Source organism: Rousettus aegyptiacus, unplaced genomic scaffold (assembly GCF_014176215.1).
Source record: "Rousettus aegyptiacus isolate mRouAeg1 unplaced genomic scaffold, mRouAeg1.p scaffold_m13_p_15, whole genome shotgun sequence".
In the NCBI taxonomy this organism is placed as follows: domain Eukaryota; kingdom Metazoa; phylum Chordata; class Mammalia; order Chiroptera; family Pteropodidae; genus Rousettus; species Rousettus aegyptiacus.
The window spans coordinates 56,819,844-56,841,782 of record NW_023416290.1 but is presented as its reverse complement, the minus strand read 5'-3'; the positions used below and the strand labels follow the sequence as shown (position 1 = coordinate 56,841,782).

The 21,939-nt window shown below is 40.4% G+C and overlaps 1 long non-coding RNA gene across 3 annotated transcripts in view; it reads left to right on the top strand.

The window, feature by feature from the left end:
- The first annotated feature begins 1,008 nt into the window (after positions 1-1,008).
- LOC107511325 overlaps positions 1,009-21,939 on the top strand; it is a 33,062-nt gene continuing 12,131 nt past the window's right edge. The window contains exons 1-2 of one of the 3 annotated variants that reach the window (XR_004954678.1): positions 1,009-1,482; positions 2,840-21,939. The exon at positions 2,840-21,939 is cut by the window's right edge and continues 12,131 nt beyond it. This is a non-coding gene — a long non-coding RNA (uncharacterized LOC107511325). The other 2 variants (XR_001597049.2, XR_004954677.1) reach the window with 2 other exon arrangements.

The following is a 21,939-nucleotide window of genomic DNA, read 5'->3' as shown; positions in this document are numbered from 1 at the left end:
AGGCCTCCTCAGTGGACGCTGGGTAAATGCTGGCCCACTGAGTTAATCTGTCCTTAGCTAGCTAGAAACCGCAGACTCTGGAGCTCCCTGTCGCTGAGTTTAAACTTTAACCAAAACTTTAGAAGAAACCTAGAAACCTCAAAAGAACTGAGAAAAAACACCATTCCGTTCCTTATTTAGGTACTAATGGAGAAACCAAATATCTGCTCTCCGAAAGGGGCACCAAGGGTGTCCCGCCTTTTTATGCGAAGTTCTAACTAAACTTTTGCAGGGATGGGAGGTGGGTGGGCGAGGACTAAGAAAAGAGATACAGATAGCAAAGGAAGCTCTGGAAGGTTTTCCTGGAACTTTTTTCTCCCTTTCGCTGAGGGAAGGCCACGGAGGGCAGAGTATTGAACTTGACGCCTGAGTCTCTTGCCACTACCTGCCACTGAACAAGTCACTTAATCTCTTATGTCTCTCTTGGCGTTCTGTGTCCTCATTCATAAAATAAGGAGGTTGTGGGCTCAGTTCAGAGTGTTCAAGTAACACGGCCAAGGTCACACAGCAAAGCGGCGGGGCCATCCCGCCATCCGAGGTGGCCTGACTACGCGGTCCCAGTCTGATACCGGTTAACGTCACTGAAATTGGGGCCCGGGCCACCCTTCCCTCAACCACCCGACAGCCCCTTTCTCCTCCTCCCTAAACTCCCAGGCAGCGCACCCCTTTCACCACCTAGCACGCTCAAGTCGCTCATGAAAGGCTCGCGTCCCGCCGGGGGAAATTTTTCACGCCGCTCCGCCGGCCGAGCCCGCCCCGCCCACGGTCCTCGTCACTGGATTGGTGGAAGTCAGGGAGGCGCCGAGCCGGGCGGAATGACCTCCCAGCCCCGCCCCCCCGCCCGGCGCGCACGCGCTCCGAGCGTGCGTGCGTGCGTGCGTGCGTGCGTGCGTGTGAGTGAGCACGTGAGGCTCCGGAACGTGCACGGGGGGCGGGGGCAGGAAACGGGAGCCGAGGGGCGAGGTTGCCGTTGCCATGACAGTGACGTCAGGCGTCAGGGAGCGAACCCGGCCCCTTCCCCACGCGCGCGCGCGCACACACGGAGACATGCACACGCGCGCGCACCGCCGCTCTCCCTCAGACACACTGGAGGGAAAGGTCAAACTAAAGGCGAGGGACAGGGAGGCCGGAGGAGCCGCCGCCGCCGCCGCGCGCCATGACGGACGCGGCCGAGGCTGATCTCTCTCCGCCGACGCCGCCGAGCTGCGGCTCTCGCCGCGCCCCCTGCACCCGCCCTCCGCGTCCCCTCTCCCGCCGCCCCCTCCCCCCGGCGCCCGCGCGCTCACGCGCCCCCTCCCCCCGGCGCTCCGGGCGCGCGTCGGGCCCGGGGCGCGCGCCGATCGGGCGCGGGCGCCCGAGGGTGGGGGCCGCGGCCGACCGGCGGGCGGCCTCCTCGCGCGACCCCCGACCCCGTCGCTCGGCCCCGCGACGAGAGCCCGCCAGGTGAGTGAGGTTGGCGGGGAGGGGATGTCAGGAGGGGACAGGGCACCCGGCGAGCTCAGCCCTTCGCCCGACGCCTTCCTGGGCGCTGACAGGCGCTCGGGACCCGGCCTCTGGGGGGCGTCGCGGGGTCCGCCCGTCGCGGGGCCTCTTTCGGCCTCCCTGTCCTTCGGTGTCGGGGCCCGGAGTGGTGGGGGCTTGGGACAGGGGCAGTGCAGCCGCCGGGCAGGAGTTGGCAGGGCGGCCGGGGCGTGGGACCGGCGACAGGAGGCAGGTGGGCCCCTCTCTGGGGGGTGGTGGAGTGCGGGGAGGGGCGCGGGACCGGGGACCCGGCAAGGTGCGCGCGGGGGCCCGCAGGAATCTCAGGAAATGTTTGTTGGGCATTTGGGAGAAACTCTGCCCTTGGGACAAGGCTCCTTGCTTTTGCCCCGGTCAGCGAAAGTGGCAGATTTTACAGCAAAACTCAGGGGAAGCAGGCAGGACCGGACGGAAGGAGGGGGGACCGCCAAGACCCGTCTGGATGGGGACCAGAGATGAACGAATGCGCCTGTGGGTAGCCCTAGGGCATGATGTGTGGACGTTGCCATGCCAGTGTTTGATGTTTGTTGCTTATGGTTATTTTAAGACTAAATGATTAAAAAAAAAGTTACTTGGGAAAGAGGGAACTTCTTGAATGGTCGGTCATAAGTCCTTCCCTGTTTATGCAGGAAATAAGTTAATCTTTCACACCACCACCCCCAACTGAATCTGTGCCCAGTGGACTTTAAAAATAATAAATACAGAACTCTAAAGCCCCGAAACAAGGTAATGTTTGTCTGATGAGTTTCAGGTGTCAGGCTCCGTGTTCCGTGGGAGAGAAATAGAAGGACACTGAAGTACTTGATATGCTTTAGCAGTCGCTGTTTTGTAAAAAGCTTTGGAGCCCATCAAAAGTGGAATTTAGTTTTCACTGCCAGGGTTAAGTAATCACATTGACCCTGTGCCACCCACCAATCAGGAGCTTCCCTGAAAGTAACTTGCAAGACCGCTACCAGCCCAGTGCTCTGTGGATTGGGAATAACCAGTGCTTCTGCTGGGTTTTTTTTTTTTTCTCTCTCTCTCTCTATTTTTCCACTATTATAATGCATGCTACCAAACGTTAGGGTAAATTGTCCATCGTTAAACTGCTCTCCACTGAGTCACTTTTAAATGATCAACCGCCAGCTCTGACATGGCTTTCATATTTGAAAGTTATTTGGAGATTTCAAATACAGTTGTTTCAAACTGATAATTTTTTTTTTTTTGAGTGTAAGTCTAGTGGGTAATGTGTATTAAAATTTAAATCTCATCCAAGAAAATGTCTGGTTTGTGAAAGGTGCAGGCTTGACATCTGAGGAAATGTCTGAAGGAGTCTTTGGTGATAAGAGAACAGCCAGGACACCCTATCTCGTGAGTTTGGTAACTGGTAGGTTCGGCGTATACAAACTTGCCCCTTATCCAAGCCTTTCGGATGTGTGGGTGCTCCTGTTGATCATGGATCTTTGATTATTTGTCATTTTCAAAAAAAGTTATCAACAGAGAACCCTCATTTTGAAATTGAGTCCTTGTCGCATGCAGCTAGGGTACTGAAGGTTTTCAGTACAAGATATAAGGGAGGATTATTAATTTTGGGGTCTTGTTAATACTTTCTGTGCAGCAATTTTTATACCCGGTTCTGTGCTGTGGGGCCCCTTTTACGTCTTGCTTCTATTGGCTGTTGCCAACATGCACAGTCCTGTGATGGGGTACTTGGATGTTACAACCTAAAACATTTCCTATATTCAGTACATATTTAATTTTCTTCCTTCTCTCTTTCAAAGGGAACCCCAGAATTGGGCAAATCAGCACTTACTCAGCATAGCCCTCTCCTAGGTGTCATTGACCTTGGTGGCATTATGGAGGTCATGTGTTGTAAAGATAAATAGTTTTTGGTTTCCTCCAGGTCATGAAGACACATGGGAAAGTGATCTGACATAAAATGCCTTGATTTTTTTAAAGTTGTTTTTATTGGGCATTTACAATAATCATTGCCAAAAATAATTCATTGACCTCCTTTTGGGAATACATGTATTTCTATTTTACATTAAAAAATAATCAGTTAAGTTCTTTTTTTCAATTTTTCTAGTATGGCTTGTATAGTCTACCACAGATGAACAGCTGGTTTTTGGGTGACATTTTTAAAACTTGGGAAATAGGGAGAAAGGCAGTAATGCTGGGACAAATTTGGCCTATGAAAGCTGCTGTACTCACTGTAAGAAATTTGATATTTTCAAGTATAAGATTATAAAACAAATAGTGGTTATCTTATATGAGAATTTTATATTTTACAAAAGGAGTCACTAAAAGGTGCCTTCAAATAATTAATACCTTTTTTATGGAACTTATACAATGTAATTTGATTTATGAAAAATCAGTTCACTTACAACAATTTAAGAACAGATTTTTGATACGATGTAAGATTTAACCAGGGTGTTCCTTCAATTACCACTTTTCTGAAAACGGGGCAAGGTTATTATTTATGGGCTTCTTAAATTCAAAGTCGTGCCACTTATGTGCTGCCTATTAGTGTTATAACTGAATGGAAAACTTGTCCGATTTGTGCTGAACCATTTAAGGAGTACACTGAAACCTAATTAAAATGCCACAGTTTTATGGTCAGGTTTGTCTGGAACCCCTTCCAAGATAGTTTAGTTACTGAGGTATCAAAAGCACCTTATTAAAAGATACTCTCACTAGGACGGTGGTCCTGCAGTCTAGGCCAACAAGTGGTTATACCCAGACTTCAGCAAAATCAAAATAAATAGATATGGTCTGAAGTCCACATGTAGTGAAAACCATTACCTTGAAATTTTCTCTAGGTGCAAATTATTATCCACAATTAAAGGCTTGATTTTCCTAAACTGCAGTTCTGTTTGGGTCAATTGTAAAAAATTCCTTTTTTTTTTTTTTTTTTTTTTTTTTTTTATGAAAGAACAACTACATACACTTTAAACTTTAAAGGAGGCTTTTTTTCCTTTCTTTTTATTTTTTCGTAGTGCAGTCGGGTTTATTTGGAATCACAGGAAATATTGAATAAAGACTTGGGGAATTTTCCGAAATCATTTTGCTTTGGTGATGTTAAAAAAAAAAAAGGAAATGTGAGTTAATAAAAGTAGAACTTGCTTATGGGTTAGTTCAAACTTTATGTTGGCATAAGGGAGAAAGAGAGGAACTAGCCACAAACTTTATTAGGGATAATTAATCAAATTTATTTTACTGTATACTCTTCATTCCCGATTTCTTCAGAGTGATACTCTTCCACCCCACTGTTAAAGAAGTCTTATTCTTAGAGAAGGGATTTAAAGGATAAGAGCTAAGCATGGCAGGTATGTTAGTGTTCAAAGTATCTTTTGAGAGTTTTAATAGTTTTTGTTCTGTTTTTATGCATTAGAAAGCAAGGGATTATTTTCATGCTGACCATGGGTTGAGAGCCCAACTTTGGGATAATGGGCACAGTTTTACTCCTCTTAACTTAATATTATAAAACTAGAGGGAGCAGATATGATGATGCCACTGAGTTTTTAGTACAGGCTCTCAGTTCCTCTTTTGAGCAAATGAATAAAAATTAAGATAGAAGAAGTAACATTAAGAGAAATATTTAATTTTTTAAAACCCCAAGGGGCTCTCGCAAAGGCCTGCTAATGTTAGAGCATGGTGGGGTAAATAAGTTCATTACTTAGATTTATCATTAATGAAGGCATGTAATTTAAAAAATTCTGAAGTACATGCAAAATATAAGTAGACTGCTACATTTTAAAAATATTTGTGCGAAGATCTGTGAGAATAGAGGGAATGATTAGAATTATTAATTGGAGCTTACGGCTGATTTATGCTCTCAGTTTCATTATTCAACCCAGCGCCACTTTAAAAATGTCACTTAATTTTTCTATTCCCAGTTTTTTTCTATAAAATGCAATCAGTAGTGTAGCATACTTTATGTAAATTAGGTTTTTAAGTAATATATGCTAGACTTCTTAAGCAAAACATATTGCCTAATACTAATATGTTTATGTAAGTCCATTGAATAGGATTTAAAAACGTTTAGACCTTGTAATCTGCAGAACTTTGGGCAAAAGTTTCAAAGAATTCAGAATTTTAGTCATAGATGTTCCTGTAAATTGCATTTTCCTCATTTACCTGAAAGGATTTCCTTTCACAACTACATATTTCCAGACTCCAGTCATGCTCGTTTTTAGTGTTGGGTCATCTTATCTATAGCATCAGTAGGAAGTTCAGAGTTATAAACTCGTCCTCTTTGTATTTCCCAGTGTTCCATCTGGGAGAGTGTTTGAATTTCAATTATTGAATCTGGTTTAATCAGAATTCATTCTAAATAAAAAGGTTATTACAATTTTCACAAACTAGGAGGAGATATAAATTTATTTTAAGATAATTTATGAATATTTTTATATTACTGTAGGGACAATTAAACACAGAATGTATAATTTAATATTTCTATTAGCATTTGTTCTAAGTTAACTTTATTTTACGTAGTAATTGTACAGCCTCGTAAAAAGATGTATTTGACTGTGGAGTATTTTTCAAAAAACTTGCCCTTAAATGTTGAGAGATGAAATTTTACTTTGAAACCTTCTAATTGAATATATAGTCAAATGTGTATAGTTAAATGTTTATTATTGGGTATTGTTTTGATGATTATTTTACATATGAGGATTTTTTGTATGTCTTTGTAAGATTACTTTCAAGTATATTATTATTTATAAAAAGCATTCCTTTAAAAATAAGTCATTTTGATCTTAATGATTATTTAATAGGCCTCAGACTTTTATATATGAAAGAAGTAGAAATGAATGATTTATTAAACTGTTTCCCCAAAATGCAGTAATTTGGTTGGAACATATAACTTATTTTCCTATAATGTGGAGTTAGTTATCTTTATCTCTTCCAAATTTATAGCAGAATAGTTGGCTGTTTTTGCAAATTTAGGGAGTATAGAATATGCCCAGAAATGGCTCTTTGAACACTAAATGTTGGACTGAGTTTACAATATCATGTGGAAATGGTACTTTCCTTATAATGACATGTATGTTATATCTGTTTAAATACCGTTTCTTAAACTTGCCTGTAAGTGAATATATTGTACATGTCGGTCAAATGATGTATTTAATTTACATCCTATGTTTCTCTCCCCTCTTCCTCCTCTTAATAATTGTCAGTCGTTGGCCTTTAGCCACATACTGAGGGAGAATTTGTGATATGTGTGAGTGGCTGGCCCAGGGAAGTGGTTGGTTTTTCCGTTGTGTCTTATCTAATGGAAAAAGGTGAGATTATTCCGTGACTCTTAATATGCGTTAAACATCGTTTTGAGAATTTATTTTTGATCAATCTATTTATAAAGGGATTGACATTTTAAAAATTCTTAAGAATGTTTAAGATGTTATGTTCCCCGGAAATAGTTTGAGAAGCAAGAGAAGGTGGCGGTAGAGAGAGGGATTAGATGAGATTGTGTAAAGTGAATATAATTATTTTGATGCAAAACATTAAACTAATCATCATATACCTTTTTTCTAGGATTGCAGCCTTGCTTTTTATTAGCAGTTCTCACCGAAGAGTTGAGAGGTAAGTTCCCAGGAGAGACATATGCCTATTTTTAATCAGTTTTACATGTTATCGCTAGTAACGTATGAGATGGCTGTGAAAAAGTTAAGCATTTTTTCACTGATGATCATTTTCAGTAGTCGCACTTAGAGCTCCAGATTTTTTAAGGTGGGAGAACAGATGCTCAAGTGATGGGCGGGGAAGGATTTTCAGATATAAAGTTATTGTTAAGAAAATTCAAGTACACCGGTCTTAAAAAAAATTACATACCAATTACAGTCATATATCCTGTGTTTTCCAACACTGTCCTAGTTTTGAATACTCCATGACTATTTATGTCCAACCATAAATCCTAACTTTTAGAAGTTAGAAAATGTGGTCACTTAAATTATAATGTAACTCAAGAGTGAATAAGCTGATAATCTTTATCTTCCTTTTTCTGTATCATAACTTTTTGTCATTGAATTTGAAGACTTAGTACTATCTTCTTTGTTATATATTCTCCTAGTTCTGTAATTGAAGAGAAACTACGAGAATGAATCCTTACACCTGAGAAGTTAGAATCACGTTGGGAGAGGCATAAAGTATATGGAACATAATTGTGTCAATGTATTAATTTTTCTTTCTAAAGCAGCGCTTTCAAAACATTCTGTAAAGGGTTCTAGAGGACGTTGAGCAGGTTCATTCCAGTTTCAGCCAGTTTAGTTTTACTTTTATCAGTTTCAAGTGTGGAAGTTTGCAAAAGATTTCATTTGAGATCAGGGTTCTGTTGTCTAAAATAAAAAGCCCGATAGCCACATTGTTGTTGGCATGTTTAATCTCATCTTTATCCCGCTTAAATCTTCGTACTGATTGGGCTTTTTATTATGACTTCTGAGACTTCTCTGTCGAGCTCAGCTTCATTCTTCCTCCCTTCTCACTGTCTCCCTTGCTTTTCATGTACACCCTGCATTCTAGTGCTACTTAAATTGCTTGATATTCCCTGAGAGGAAAGCGTTCCATCTCCATGCTTTTGTACATGGAACTGCCATCATTCTTGTCATGCTAGGCGAAACTCTGTTTCTTGGGAACCTTAGTCATAGCTCCATAAAAGCACTTATTTCATTGTTGTGTAACTATGGCCTCCCTTGAGAATAGAGACCATCTAATTTATCTCTGTATCCATACTACCGGATGTTCATTAAGTATTCAGATGTCTGTTGAATAATTGCATTTAAAATTTGAGAAGTAGTAGAATTACTTTAACGCACACTCATGTGAATAGAATATCCCAGAACTAGTCTGTGCAAAGTATTTTTAGCGACATAGTGTCAAGTGTAATGCTAAGTATGTAAAAAGCACCCAGTTGCACTTATCATAAAGTATAATAAAGCCAAGAGATAGATTAGGTACTAGTGGCTTAAATGAAGTGATGTATCAGATTCAGTCATCTGATCGTAAACATTGGCTGTGAGAAAGCATTTTAATAATAATTCTATACAGTCTTGATTACCCATGAAAAAATTTCTCCATATGTGATTAAAGCTAATAGACTCAAAAAAGACCTTCAGATGTCAAAGAATGTAATGTGGTGGTACCCGCCCATAAGGGTTTAGGAACAGGTCCTGGGGCTGTATTGCCTGAGTTCACATCCCCGTCCTGCTGATCAATAGCTGTGTGATCTTGTGCAAGTTACTTAACTATCCTGTGCTTCCTTTTTCTTATCCGTAAAATGAGGACATTGATAATACTACTTTTTATGTGGCTGTGATGGGTATACATGAACTAATGTATGTTGAGCACTTAAAAGAATGCCAACACACAGAAAATAATACATGTTATAATTAATTTCTAGTGGCTTCTTATTTGAACAGATGTTTATTGTGTATCATTTTCATCATTTAAAAATAATTGCATTATTACACCAGTATCTAAAAGAAAAATTAGCATTTTTAGTTACTATATCTTTAAACTGGCAACTGTTTTATCTCCTTACTGACTCATTCTCTCATCTCCCCAGTGGAATGTAGACTGTTTCTGTCGGATGGATTGACACGGGAGATTCGAAACTATGTTCTCCTGGTTCTGCAGCAGAGCATTGTATTCCCATGACGTGTGCAATTCTTGGTAGTGTCCACAGGAGAGGAGGGAGAAATAGCAAGTATAGAAATCCAGTGACAAGTTAAACAAGCCTTAACCTGTACCACAGAAACCCTAGACCTACATGCTTCTTAGAGGGAAGAGGTGTTTAGCTTTTTTCCTTTTTACATTTTCCTTTACTTTTTGGGCTTGGAAGAATAAAGTTTTAAAAATCTGATTTTATATTCATTCCAGAAAGGCACATACAGATTTAATAAGTCAATGAGCCTATTTTTTAAGCTCATTTTTATATATATGTACCTGCAGTGAGAGAAATAAGTAGGGCGTTAGTAATTTGTGTCAGGGCAACGCAGCCCTGTTAAATATGTCCATTTAGGATGCAAAGAAAAATTTAAGCGAAGAAGAAATTTGTATTTCAAGTGATCTTGTAAAGAGTAGTTATTCATGTCTTATTATAACAATACCCAGTGTGTCTTTATAGCCTACTTCGATTTTCTCTTGTGTAACAATTAAAATATAATGAGAAGTTAGTGGGTGACTTTTAAAAAATATTTCATTAAAGGAAGGAATTTAACAAACAATTTTGAGTTCTGTGCTGAGTGATTTGAAGATGAGGGGCCGGAATATGAAGTAAGTCAGGCTTTTATCTCTATACACTGCTCAGGACCTACTGGGAAGCCAAAGTGTGCAGCGAACGGATGTACGGGGCTCGGAAGCTGGCCACGGGGGTGGGAAATGCTGGGTTTGAATGGAGTAAGGAAAGCAATCAGCGAGGGACCATTTTTAAATGCCGGTGGGGAATTCGAATGCTTATACGAGGTGATCGATACACTGGTGTTGTCCTGTAATTAGAACACTAACTTAATATTAGCAAATTTTTGCATAAGTGCCATTATAGGAACTTGAAAAATATTCTTTGAGCCTCCTTGGAAATTAAGAGTTAGGTCATACTACGAAAAACAGCTTCTAGAATAAATACCGTGTTGACTAAACCTGTTTCTTTGGTACAAACCAAGGCACCACATCCACGTTTAACGTTATCCAGCTTGAAATTTCATTCCCCTTCAACAGCCTGCCTCTCCGTGTTCCTCAGGCCAAACAACTGTTGTTTTAGTTCTTCAGTTCTTGTTCCCTGTTGTTATTACTATTATTATTATTTAATCAGAAAAGAGGAATGCTGTTTGGGCATTTTTAAACTTCTCACAGATGTTCGGTTGCGTAGAGGAGTCAGATTTGTTCGACTCACACCCAGTCCAGGCTCCTCAGTAGCGCCGTTACCTTGTCATTCACGCGTCCTTGTTTAAGAAGCTTTCTGATTGTTAGAAATATCTTCTCTCTGAGCTACCTCTGTTTCCCCTCCAGCTTTGACGTACTGGTCCTACATATGTGAAACCCATTCCTCTTACACACAATAGCTCTTAAAAGTATTGGATAATGACTGTTAACTCCTGCTTAAGTCTTTTTGCTATTCTAAGAGGAAAAAGCCCTAATTCTCAAACCATGTGCACATGATATGGTTTACAGACTTTTCTCCATCCACATTGCTAAACTCCTAACAAAGTCTGTTTGTCAGTATACCTCCTAAAATACGGCGGCCAGAACTGAACTGACTACTTCAGATATGGTCAGATGATTGCTAAGTACAATGCAGCTATTATCTGGATACTGTACTTCTGTTAATGCAGCCTGAAATTTGCATTACATTTTTTGGCAGCCACATTGCCCTTTGATCATATTGAGTTTATGGTCAACTAAAACCTTGTCTCTTTTTCATGTGAACTGCTTTAGGTCTAATCTTTCTCATTCTTTGTTTGCCAGTTGACGCTTTGAAAGTAAGTGCAGGGTATTATGTATATGATTCCACAGAAGTTGAAATGAATTTGTCTTTATCAAATTTCATCCCATTTGACTCTCCAGAGATAAGAACTAACATTTACATAAGACAGCACAGTTTTCATGGTGCTTTCACATATATTTTAATTTAATCTTTACAACAACCATCCAAGAGTCAGAAGAGAAAAATGACTTTCCACTAAGTCAGGAATTGGCAGACATAGTACTTTGTCGCAGGTTTTTGATTCCAAATCCCATGTTCGTCTTATCACACTGTTCACTTCGTAAGCCTTTAGCTTGTCCTTCTTCGCTCTGTGACCAGCGCCATGTGGCTGGTCCATCGAGTGAGCAAGACACATCTCATTCTCTGTCCTCTGGTATGTGTGACCTGGCATGTAAATAATTACTGCCAGTTCCTGAGCACTTTCCAGTGGGAAGGCGCTGTGGGAAACTATTACCGTTCAGAGTATCCGTTGCCTCCCTATCAGAGTCCTCTCTGTAAGAGGATTATATTTTCTACTCTCTTGACATCATGTTTGGACACTTGGCTTTCCTTGACCAATAAAACGTTAGAGGAAGTGACATGTCCCACCTTTGAGCACATTTTAAATTCCATCTTGTGATTCTGCGGGTGACTCTTTTCCATCTCTCTTGGAACTAGAATGCTTTAACCAGGGCTGGTCGCACAATGAGGGAGCCTCCAGGCTGGTCCAAGAATGATGGAGCTTAGCCAAAACTTATCCACGGTAGACATTTTATGTAAGTGAGAAATAAACGCTTGTGTGGTAGGCACCATGTTTTTGGAGCCATTTGCGACCATAGCCTAACACAGCCCCAACAGTGTGACACAGACCACACCGAGGTGCTGTATAAAGATGAGTAAGGCAGGCCTCGTCCTCAAGGAGCTTGCAGTCTTGGTGGATGCACTGAGTGTCCACCAGTTATTGGTAGTTGGGGAATGGGAGAGTATATGTATGAAAAGGTTTTTGACTTTGAGGATCTTTCCTGACCTTCGCCTTACCCCCAGGCTGAATTAATGTTTTAAATTCTGGGTCCGTGGTCCAGCTATGCACTGCCACCACTTCTAATCACCCAGAATTTGATAAGTGTGTTTTCTAGGTCCTTTTTAAAAACAAATGTATAAGAGAATGGGCTTCTACAGAATAGTCATCAGAAACGCTCTTTGTAAGTCTCTTAATCAGCATTCACTAGATAACATAAGAGTCTGTCTAGTTGAACTATTGCCAACACATTCTGAAAAAATATTATGAGATCCTAGGTTCTCTGTGATTTTTATTTGTGAGCATTCAAATTTCCTATTGCCACAGCTGTGTGTGCACCTCACTCTGCATGGGGTTTTTAGAGACAAACCCCGGGGTGGGATTCTGTGAGGGATTTCCTTATCCTGAGAAGCTAAGGAATACATGGCCGTGGTTCAAGGGAGCTCTGGAAACCTTTGAAATAATTATGTGTAAAATCATGTGTAAATATACATTGTTCTGGGCCACAGCTTTCACCAGGTTATCAGAGGGAATCATGAGGCCCCTGGAAGGTTACAGCCCTGTTGTAGAGTGATGCTAGAAGTACAGGCATCTGGAGAGCACGATGTTTAGGGGGCAGGTAGGACAAGAACCCAGAAAGAAACTGGGACGGGATAATAGAAAGGGTTGAGGACCAGGAGCAAATATAACGTTACAGAAGCCAGTTCCACGTTAATCAGGTTTTAAAAACTCTTCTGGACTTTCGCATGGATTTTACATGCATTCTCATGGTGTTTCTCTCTCATTCCTTGGAAATTACCAAGTTTGCTGATACATTTAATGTCTTAGGATATGATTTTTCATAATTTATAAATACGAATTTAAAGCAATTCCTTCCTTTCCTGTCTTCTTCCTGTCTTAGACTTCAATTTCTGTTTCTTTCCCATCCATCCTTATTTATCCTTCCCAGATTAAAGATCATTCTTCTCTTTTAACAAAGCTGCCTCAGGATGGGAGTGACACAGTTCTTAGGTTATCTGTTGACAATCCCAAGTAAGGAAGCTGGCCTGGATTATTCTTTCTATTGAGAAAGCATTTTTAAGTCTTTTGAAGTTTTTCCCTAAGACTTCTGACAAATATCTACTTAAAAAAAAAAAACACTGTATTAAGATATAATTGTTATATAGTAATTTGCTAAGTTTTGACAGATGCGTATGTGCATAAGAGCATCTCCATAGCCAAGATACGGAACATACCTGTAACCCCTAAGTTTTCTAGTCCCTCTTGGTAATAATCCATTTATGCCCCAGCAACCACTGTTTGTTTTCTTTACACTATTTGACATGTCGTAATACAGCATGCACTCATTTTTGGTCTAGCTTCTTTCGCCCAGCATGATTATGTTGAGATTTATCCATTTTGTAGTGTGTATCCGTAGTTTATTTCTTTTGATTGCTAAGTGGTTTTCCGTTGTATCGCTATACTATGGTTTGTGTATTCTTTACCCTCTTTATAAACATTGAGTTGTTTCTAGTTTTGGGGTTTTACTAGTAAAGCTGCTGTGAACATCCACATACATGCCTTCGTATGGACGTGGGCCCCCATTTCTCTTGGATAAGTACCTAGGAGTGGAAGAGTTGAATCATACATGTGTGTGTGTGTGAGAGAGAGAGAGGGAGGGAGGGAAGGGATTAAAGAAATTGGCTCACATGAATGTAGGGGCTGGCAAGTCCAAAATCCTTAGGACATGCCAGCAGGCTAGACCCTCAGACAAGAAAGTTGGTGTTGCAGTCCAGAGTCTAAAGTCTGCAGGGTAGGATTTCAGGAAACTTAGGCAGAATTGCTGTTCCTGTCTTGACTCAGAATTCCTTCTTCCTCAGGAAACCTCAGTGTTTGGCTCTGAAAACCTTTAACTATTGGATGCGACCTACTCACATTATGGAGGGTAATCTTTACTTAAGGTCATCTGATCATAAAACCCAATCACATCTCAACATACGTTCACAGAAACATCTTAACTAATGTAAGTTCAATTTCTAATTATTTATTGCTACTTCATACTTTGTTTTTACTTTTAACTGTAGCCTTCTTTTCACTACTCTTAAACTGATGAATGGCAGTCTTTTCATTCTAGCATTACCTTTTCTGGCTTTTTGGACATATCCTTTAAAAATATGAATTATTTTAGAAACTCTCTAATGTCATTACTTAACCTCTCACTTTTCTTGTTTATTGGAACCGCCTTACAAAAACGGCATTTCATTTTAAGAATCTCATCTTACCTCATTTGAGTCATCTTCATTTTTCATTATAGGATTATAACAGTTCTTAAATATTTTAGAGGTTAAAAACGTAGGTGGATTTAGAATCTAAAACCCAGATAATTAGCAGAGTAGGGGTGTTGATACCCAAAAAGGAAACAAAGTTTGGGAGCAAAGATGTAAGTTCATATTTTAGGCATCACCTTTATGCCGCACTCTTTTTTCAACCAAATCATTTAACTTCTTTGAGCCTCGGTTCCTTATCTGTAGAACGAAGCCGTTATGAAGTTACGTGAGAACGGGAAGCCAGGTTCCTGCTCTCGTAAATCTGCTCTGCTGGCAGGTCTGACAAGAGAGGCAGACGGTCAGCAAGGAAAAGAACGAACTCCGTAATGTTAGGTCATGATGAGACCTGTGAAGAAATCGGAGAGGGTGATGTGACAAAGAAATACCGGGCTGAGGGGCCGCTTCAGAGTGGGAAGGCAGGGAGGACCTCTTCGAGGAGGTGACTTTCGAGTAGCGACCCCAGAAGGGGTTGAAGAAACCAGGCACGTGAAGATCTGTGTGGAAACTTGTCTGGCAGAGAGAAGAGAGTACAAGGCCTTTAAAATGGGAGAGATTTGGCAAATTAGAGGAATTGAGAGGAGCCCGGAGACGCCGGTGGAGAAGGCGGAGCAGGCCGGCTTGCGTCGTGTCGTCTAGGCCCCAGCAAGAGACGGGATTCCGTGCCGAGTGCAAAGGAAAGCCACTGCGGGGTGTTAAGAAAGGAAGTCGCACGATCGTCTGATGGCAGCGTCGCCGTGGACCTTTGGAAACACAGACCTAGCCCTGAGACATCAGCAGTCTGTCTGTCTTAGTGTCACTGGGATTTCTAGTTGCCCAAGATACATCAGCACAAACTGCTGCTTCCCCAGATGCAGCCGTACTCTACCGCACAAAGCCTGGGTTACCTAAAGCAAGTGCTGTTGCACTTCGTGTCTTTTAGATTTTACGAAGACTTGTTATGCACTCGTATGTATTTTCAAAAGGAGTGTTTTGTGGATTTTTTTTCCTTTTATAAATACATGTGGTGGTTAACTAGCATCACCGTAGAGAGTGTGATTTTGGTTTCAGCTATGAACATAATTATTGACCACATGGAAGTATTCAGTAAATGTTAACAAATCTTTATTACTAGAATGTGATGCTATCATAGAATCCTGGAATTATTGAGCCGAATGGACCCTAAGAATTATTTAGTCTTAATCCCTCTCTTTTCTAGAAGAAGCAACTTAGATCCAAAGAGATTAAATGATCACACTATATAAACATAAAAATAAAATAAGCCTGGTTTTTATTATCCTCCCAGGTGTAGACCGAGAGGTTCTTGAGGCGAAATTCAGAGCCAGGGAAAAGACAGTGACATCAATTGACTTTATGTTCACTGCTTTCTTCTCCGTTGCTCGTTTACACCTGTGGTATTTGACGCTTATCCCTGAACTAAAGATATTGGGATGAATCAGGCAGCCCCTCCCTTAGTGTGGAAACAGGTAAACAAACAGTTGCCTTATAAATTAAATGCCATGATAAAAGGCAAGCTCAGTGTATCTCCGGAGTACGTGATGGGTGTGTCTGTTAAGTGGCTCTAAGTTCATATCTAATTACCTGCAGAGCCGAGTGTGCTTGGCCCCTTTTTTCAGTGAAGTAATTACATTGCCTCAGCCATGGGCCTTTCCTCTGCTTTTTTGCCTCCCAGCTATAGCTCTGGACTTGCCATAAGTGAATTTGAAGTTCCTATGTGTGGCTGTATCTGATCAGTCCCTATCTGGCCAGCCAAACTTAACTTGACAGCTCTGTCTGCTCCTGCCACTTGAGAGCCCTGAGGCCTCAGTATGTACCCCTGGCCAGTGATAAGTCACTTGGATGGTAGCATGTCTTATTTTAAATAGAAACACTTTTAGAGGCTAATTTAAGAGTAGTTGATGCAGATTTTATTAATCTTTTTTTTTTATTCTTAAAAGAAGCAGAATTGATTGGGTTTCTTTATTTTGGTTCGTGTTCTGCTATATCTATTTTAGGGGGTGTGGCCCTGCCTAAGGAAACTAGCACGAAGTTCATTGTCGATGTTATAACATGTTCTGAATGTTAAAATAAGGCACCAAAACTGGATTCAGAGAACAGGTACACCAGGCAGCAGTGCTGCAATTATGGAGGAACCATCGTTTCTTTTTCAGCCTTTCCCTTTCAAGGGCTTATTATTTTCTGTATAACCCCAACATTATCCCTGGGGCAGGTATGTTTTATTCTTGCTCTTTATTCTGTGTTATAAAGTTTAGTTAATAAAAACGACATTAACTTTTTGTCTCCCACATAAGGAATGTTCATATCTGTATTTTTTTGGTAAGACTCAATTCCATACCGCTGAGCCTGCCCTAATTTAAAGAATAGTATCAATATCTTTCCTACAAGAAGTATCTGTGAGTCATGTGTATATATAAGACCTCCACCCACAAATATGGCATACATTGTCAAGAATCTTAGATGATCGATCAGTTTCTGTTGACATATTTGCGCAGACTATTAGAGAGCACCTGGTTTTGACAGTCTAATGTAGTAGGTGACCTGGCAGGCTCCATCTTTGGGATCACATGAGAAAATTATCCATTGCATGGGCCTTATGAGGAAGGGAACTAGAATTTTAGAAGTATTTTCCGTGAAAGGAGAATAAGCTATCTGTAGTGAATGATTTTAGCTTGCATAGAAACCATCTTCGGCTGAACTAAATATAACACCGTCATCTCTCCGAAGGTCTCTGCAATAATTACTCATCCTTCTCAGTTGACAGCAGACGCATGTGGTACAGGTGAGAGCAGGCGCTGGAGCAGGGCTGCAGGGTCAGAGGTCAGTCCACCGGCTACCGCGTGGCCCTGGGCACACTGCTTTCTGTTTCACGCTCCTCCTTTATAAAAAGAGGGTAATACTTGTACCTACCTAATGCGACTGTAATGAGGATTTAATGAGTGAATATATACCTCAAACATAATAAGCACCAGATACGTATTAATTATTCCTATTATTGCTGCATATCCGTAATACATTTTAAATGGCTGATTTTATTGGTGAAGTTTTCATAGAGAATCTGGCATTTGAACTGAGCCTTGAAGAATAAACAGGATTTATAAAAATGAAATTGGAAAGGAGAAAAGCTATGTGAACAAAGTTATAAAGAGGAGGTAAAGAATCATTTTTTTCTTCTGTGTTCTTTCCATTTATTACGGGGCCATCTGCCTGCCACCGAGCTCCGCATTTGATGAGCATACGTGGTCTTACTCGGGCCTCACAGTACCCCTACAGGGTATTTAAAATTCTCATTTTAGCGATGGGACAGGAGCTGCAGAAAAGTCATTTTCCCAAAGTCACAAGGTTAACGGTCGACCCAGTTCCATGTGACTGACTGCGAAGGTCCAGTTCTTATTACCCAGTCCTGCCTTCCCAGGAGGAGACTAGTGGAAGATTGTGGTCACTTCGTCATGTCGAGAGACTCAGCACTGTGTACGCTGGTCATTTCAAAAGATCAAAGAGAAACGTGCCTTCCGGTGCTGGCTGAACGCGTCCTCGCTGCCCTGTCGTGCTGGCAGCACGGAAGCGCTTGTCGTTACTGACCTGAGAATGACAGATTTTGGTCATTGGAGTTCTTACTGTTTTTGTTAGACGTTGTACACAATTTCCTGAAGACGCCCCGATTGACCGGTTCGGACTTCAGTGCCCTCCCCGCGCCGCTGCTGCCTTGCCTCGCCCGCCGTTGGCCCTCTCGGTTCCCTGTGTCACGGAGCGTCGGGGAGCGTCGGCGCCCCTGCCCCCCAGGCGCCAGCATGTAGGGTTTCACGTCTGTGAGGTTTGTTCGGAGTATAAAGAGGATGATCTTAATTCTCTTACTGTTTTTCCTTCCATCCTAACTTCTTTGTCACACTTTTCCTTTGAAATTTGAAGGGCATGTTATTGGAACGATGATAAAAGCTTTGAGCAGGGGTTCTATGAATGTCACGTGCTTCAGAATCACCTGGATGACTTGTTGGACACGTCGCTGTGTCTCGTACCCCTAATTCCTGGTCCAGGAAGTCTGGGATGGGAGCCTGAGAATTACTTTTGTAAGTTTCCTACTTGGTGCTGATGCTGCTGGTGTAGGGACCACACTTTGAGAACCATAGGCTTAGAGCCAGCCATTGTACCGTGTGAGTGTACGATGATGCTTTATTCTGATTTGTGGAGAAAGGGAACTGTTTCTGTGTCTTACAAGCCTAAGCCCTGACCATGCAAGTGGGTGTTTGTCTGAGCTGTAATCATGCAGCACAAACAATACCGAATCCTGTTTAGAGGCGACAGAAATGGGGAAAAGGTTAAAAACTCTAGTCGAAGAGTCATTTATGGTATGTGTATATTTCGATAGTTTATAATAACTTTCTTTGGCAGAATTTCATTTGACATTCAGTTTGAATCTCACGTAGTCAGAGTATCTGAAATGGATAGTTCTAGAGAGCAGATATTCATTATTATAACAGGACGGGTTTAGGCCGGGCGTAGTAAGGATAATGCCCACTTTGCCTGCTTCTGAGTGGTCACTGTGAAAAGTCGTCTGAAGGTTGTGCACATTCTTTGCAAACACAAGATGTGGCGGTGATGGCCATAATGTACTTCTCAGTGCTTTCATCGTCATCATTTCATTGATTGTTTTCAGGTGTTTTCATAATCCAGAAAGGTAGTTGGGGTTCCTTTAATAGGAAGAGGAGGAGTGGGGGATGGCGGTGGCGGTCATGGTCATGATCTTGATGGAGGTGGTGCTAGTCGTAGATCCTTATTCCCTCTGACTTGTCACAGCCTCGTGGACTGCAGTTTGCCAGGCTTATGTCCTCAGAGGGAGTTACCAGGTAGGTACTGCCTAGAGAGTAGCTCACAGTTTTTAGTGGCTGAGCTTGGTCAAATCATTTCTCCAATGTGCTCTTTCTTCTTGTTTATGGAGTAGAATTAACACCTGTTCTGCTCTTAAAACTAGTTATGAGATTAAGATGAGAAATTGTATGAAAGCACTTTGAAGCTTTTGTTACAAATGGCAATTAGTAATAATGAATAAATAAGCCTCGAAGAACAGGAAACATGTTCTTTTCACCATTCTGTCTTAAGCATTTTGCTACTTTATAAATTTTCCAAATAAATTGAGTTTATTGACTTAAACATCATTTTATTTTCCTTTGTTGCTGTTGTTTCTTTTATGTAAGGTATATGGAGGATGGTAAGTATTAATGAATGTGTCGACAATGAGAATAGAATGTCTTTCGGGGTATATGTGGGGTTTTTTTTCTTTTAACAGGGGTATTTCTTGTATCTATACCTGTTTTCCACAGGTTTATGTCAAGTTTTTTCTGTATCACCACCGTGTCTCCTTTAAGACTTGTTACTACTTAAACCTATCCTTCCAGCCACCCTGTCTGTTTCAGAGTTCAGGGTGAAAATTGTGGCATACCATTTCTGAGAGATTCCCTAGGCACCACTAAATTTCAGCAAATTAATAGATTTCTTTTAGAGAATGCAAAATCTAGGCCAAGTGAGAATTTTACTTGATTTTTTTTTTCAACATGTTTATCTTCTAACATTACAAAGTAATGATTCTTACTGACATGTATTTTAGTAAAATTTTCTAAACTCAGTAAAACTTATAATAATACTTTTAGGGAATAACGTCTTCATTATGGATTGTCTCGTTGAAAGAAATGTATTTAGGTATCTAACTTATTTTCAACATTGTGCTTGATAGATCTGTGGTATGACAGAATCTGGCAAGATGTGGCATTGCTTATATTATATGGATGTTCATAAACTGCCTTTGACAGATCGAGGTGACAGTTTCTGCACAGTAGTACTGGTCCAGCCGACAGTTTAGTGATAATCTATTTCTGTCTGGACAGCAGATTGTATGTATGTAATATATATTTTGCCTATTATTATAAAAATTAATAGTGGAAAAGTAATATACTAACACTGGTAGTAAGAAGGGTAACTCAAATACGTGGTATGTTTGTGATAAAGATAGATGTTAAACATGCTAGAAATTGTAAATGTTTGGTCTCAGCTATACACGATTTGACCTGCTCACTGTGTAGTCGTGAATAAAAACAAAATTAAAGAAAATTTATATATTATAATCAAAGATTATGTCTAGAAGATATTTGTAATTATAGAAGGTATTTTATAATTAATTTTCTTATACATAATTATTCAACTTGTACACATTTAATTTTCAGCTGCCTTTAGGAATACATCATACACAAATGTACAGCTTTTGACAGAATGTCCTAATGACCCTGAAGGAAAGATTCATGTATTATACGTGTGAGTTAAATATAGTAGCTCTGATCAACCTTTAATAAAATTATACTGAGAACAGAGGGAGATTGTTTTAAGGAGAGAGTTGTAATAACTGGTTCATTGCAACTTAACATGCAGCATCCTAAGTAGTCAAGTATCATGTGCCCACCTAGGCATGAAATAACTATTTATTTTTCCTAATTTAAATCTGGACATTTCAGTTGTAGAACAGCTTGAATAGCCTTTGTTGTAAGTAGGCACTAGATTTTTTTAAAAAGTATTTGTCTCCAGGAACAGCAAAGGTCATCTTGTATCCATAGAGACCACATGTACTTTCCTCGTTATTTCCAGCATTATTTCTATAATAGGTAAAGTTATTTAGAACATTTAAACAAAAAAATATTTCAGAAAGTGACCTTTAAATATTACCACAGGGTAAATAGCAGTGACCAAAATCCATACTCCTTAATTTCTCAAGTAAATTGCTATTAGAAAATTAGTAGCCTTCTGAAACTGTGTGCAGTGGTGTTTTTAGTAGTTATCCTGTAGGGAGGGGTGTGTGTGTGTGTGTGTGTGTGTGTGTGTGTGTGTGTACGTACACACATATGCATGCTTGTGTATATATGCGTGTCTGTTCATTTCTTGGAAATTGCCATGACTTAACTGTAGGCTGTAATTGTTTTAATAGTTTTTTTTTTTTTAAGAAACAGTAATTTTACATGTTTTAGATTAAAGCAAATCTTGGTTTTCAGGGAATGCAGATTTACTATATTTCACCTAGTTTTTCTGTAAGAAAGTGGTGTGGGAAACAAAATGGTTTCAGTGCGTCGCTTTATAAACAAAGCCAAGGTCATGAGTCTGTTGCTCTTATCTACTTTGCCGTGTTCATTTCCACTCACTGTGCATCCCTAACCTAAATCACCTGCGGAAAGTGGAAGGAAATGTTAGACTCCTACTCAGTACAGATCCACGACCAGGAAAACCCACCGAGTTAGCAATCAGAACTAGGATGCTTTCGTTAATGAATGACGTCACTCTTAATAGTAATATTAGAGCAACAGGCATAAATTGTGGCTTTGGGGACAGATCATTGTCACTAATCATTAGGGTCATCGTTCGAGTGTGTCGTTTATTATTTTGAAGCTCTACATTTAGAGAGAAAAATCCATTTTTGCATTTTTAAATAGAAAAATATATCTTCATGTAGGATAACTGGGTAACACTTGAATGTTGCATATCTGCCAACATAAATTAATAATGCACCTCTTCTTTTTTAGGTTATTTATGAAAAATTAACAATTGACGAATCGCTTATTCTTTTGACAATAGTATCGACTTTATCATTTTTGTTG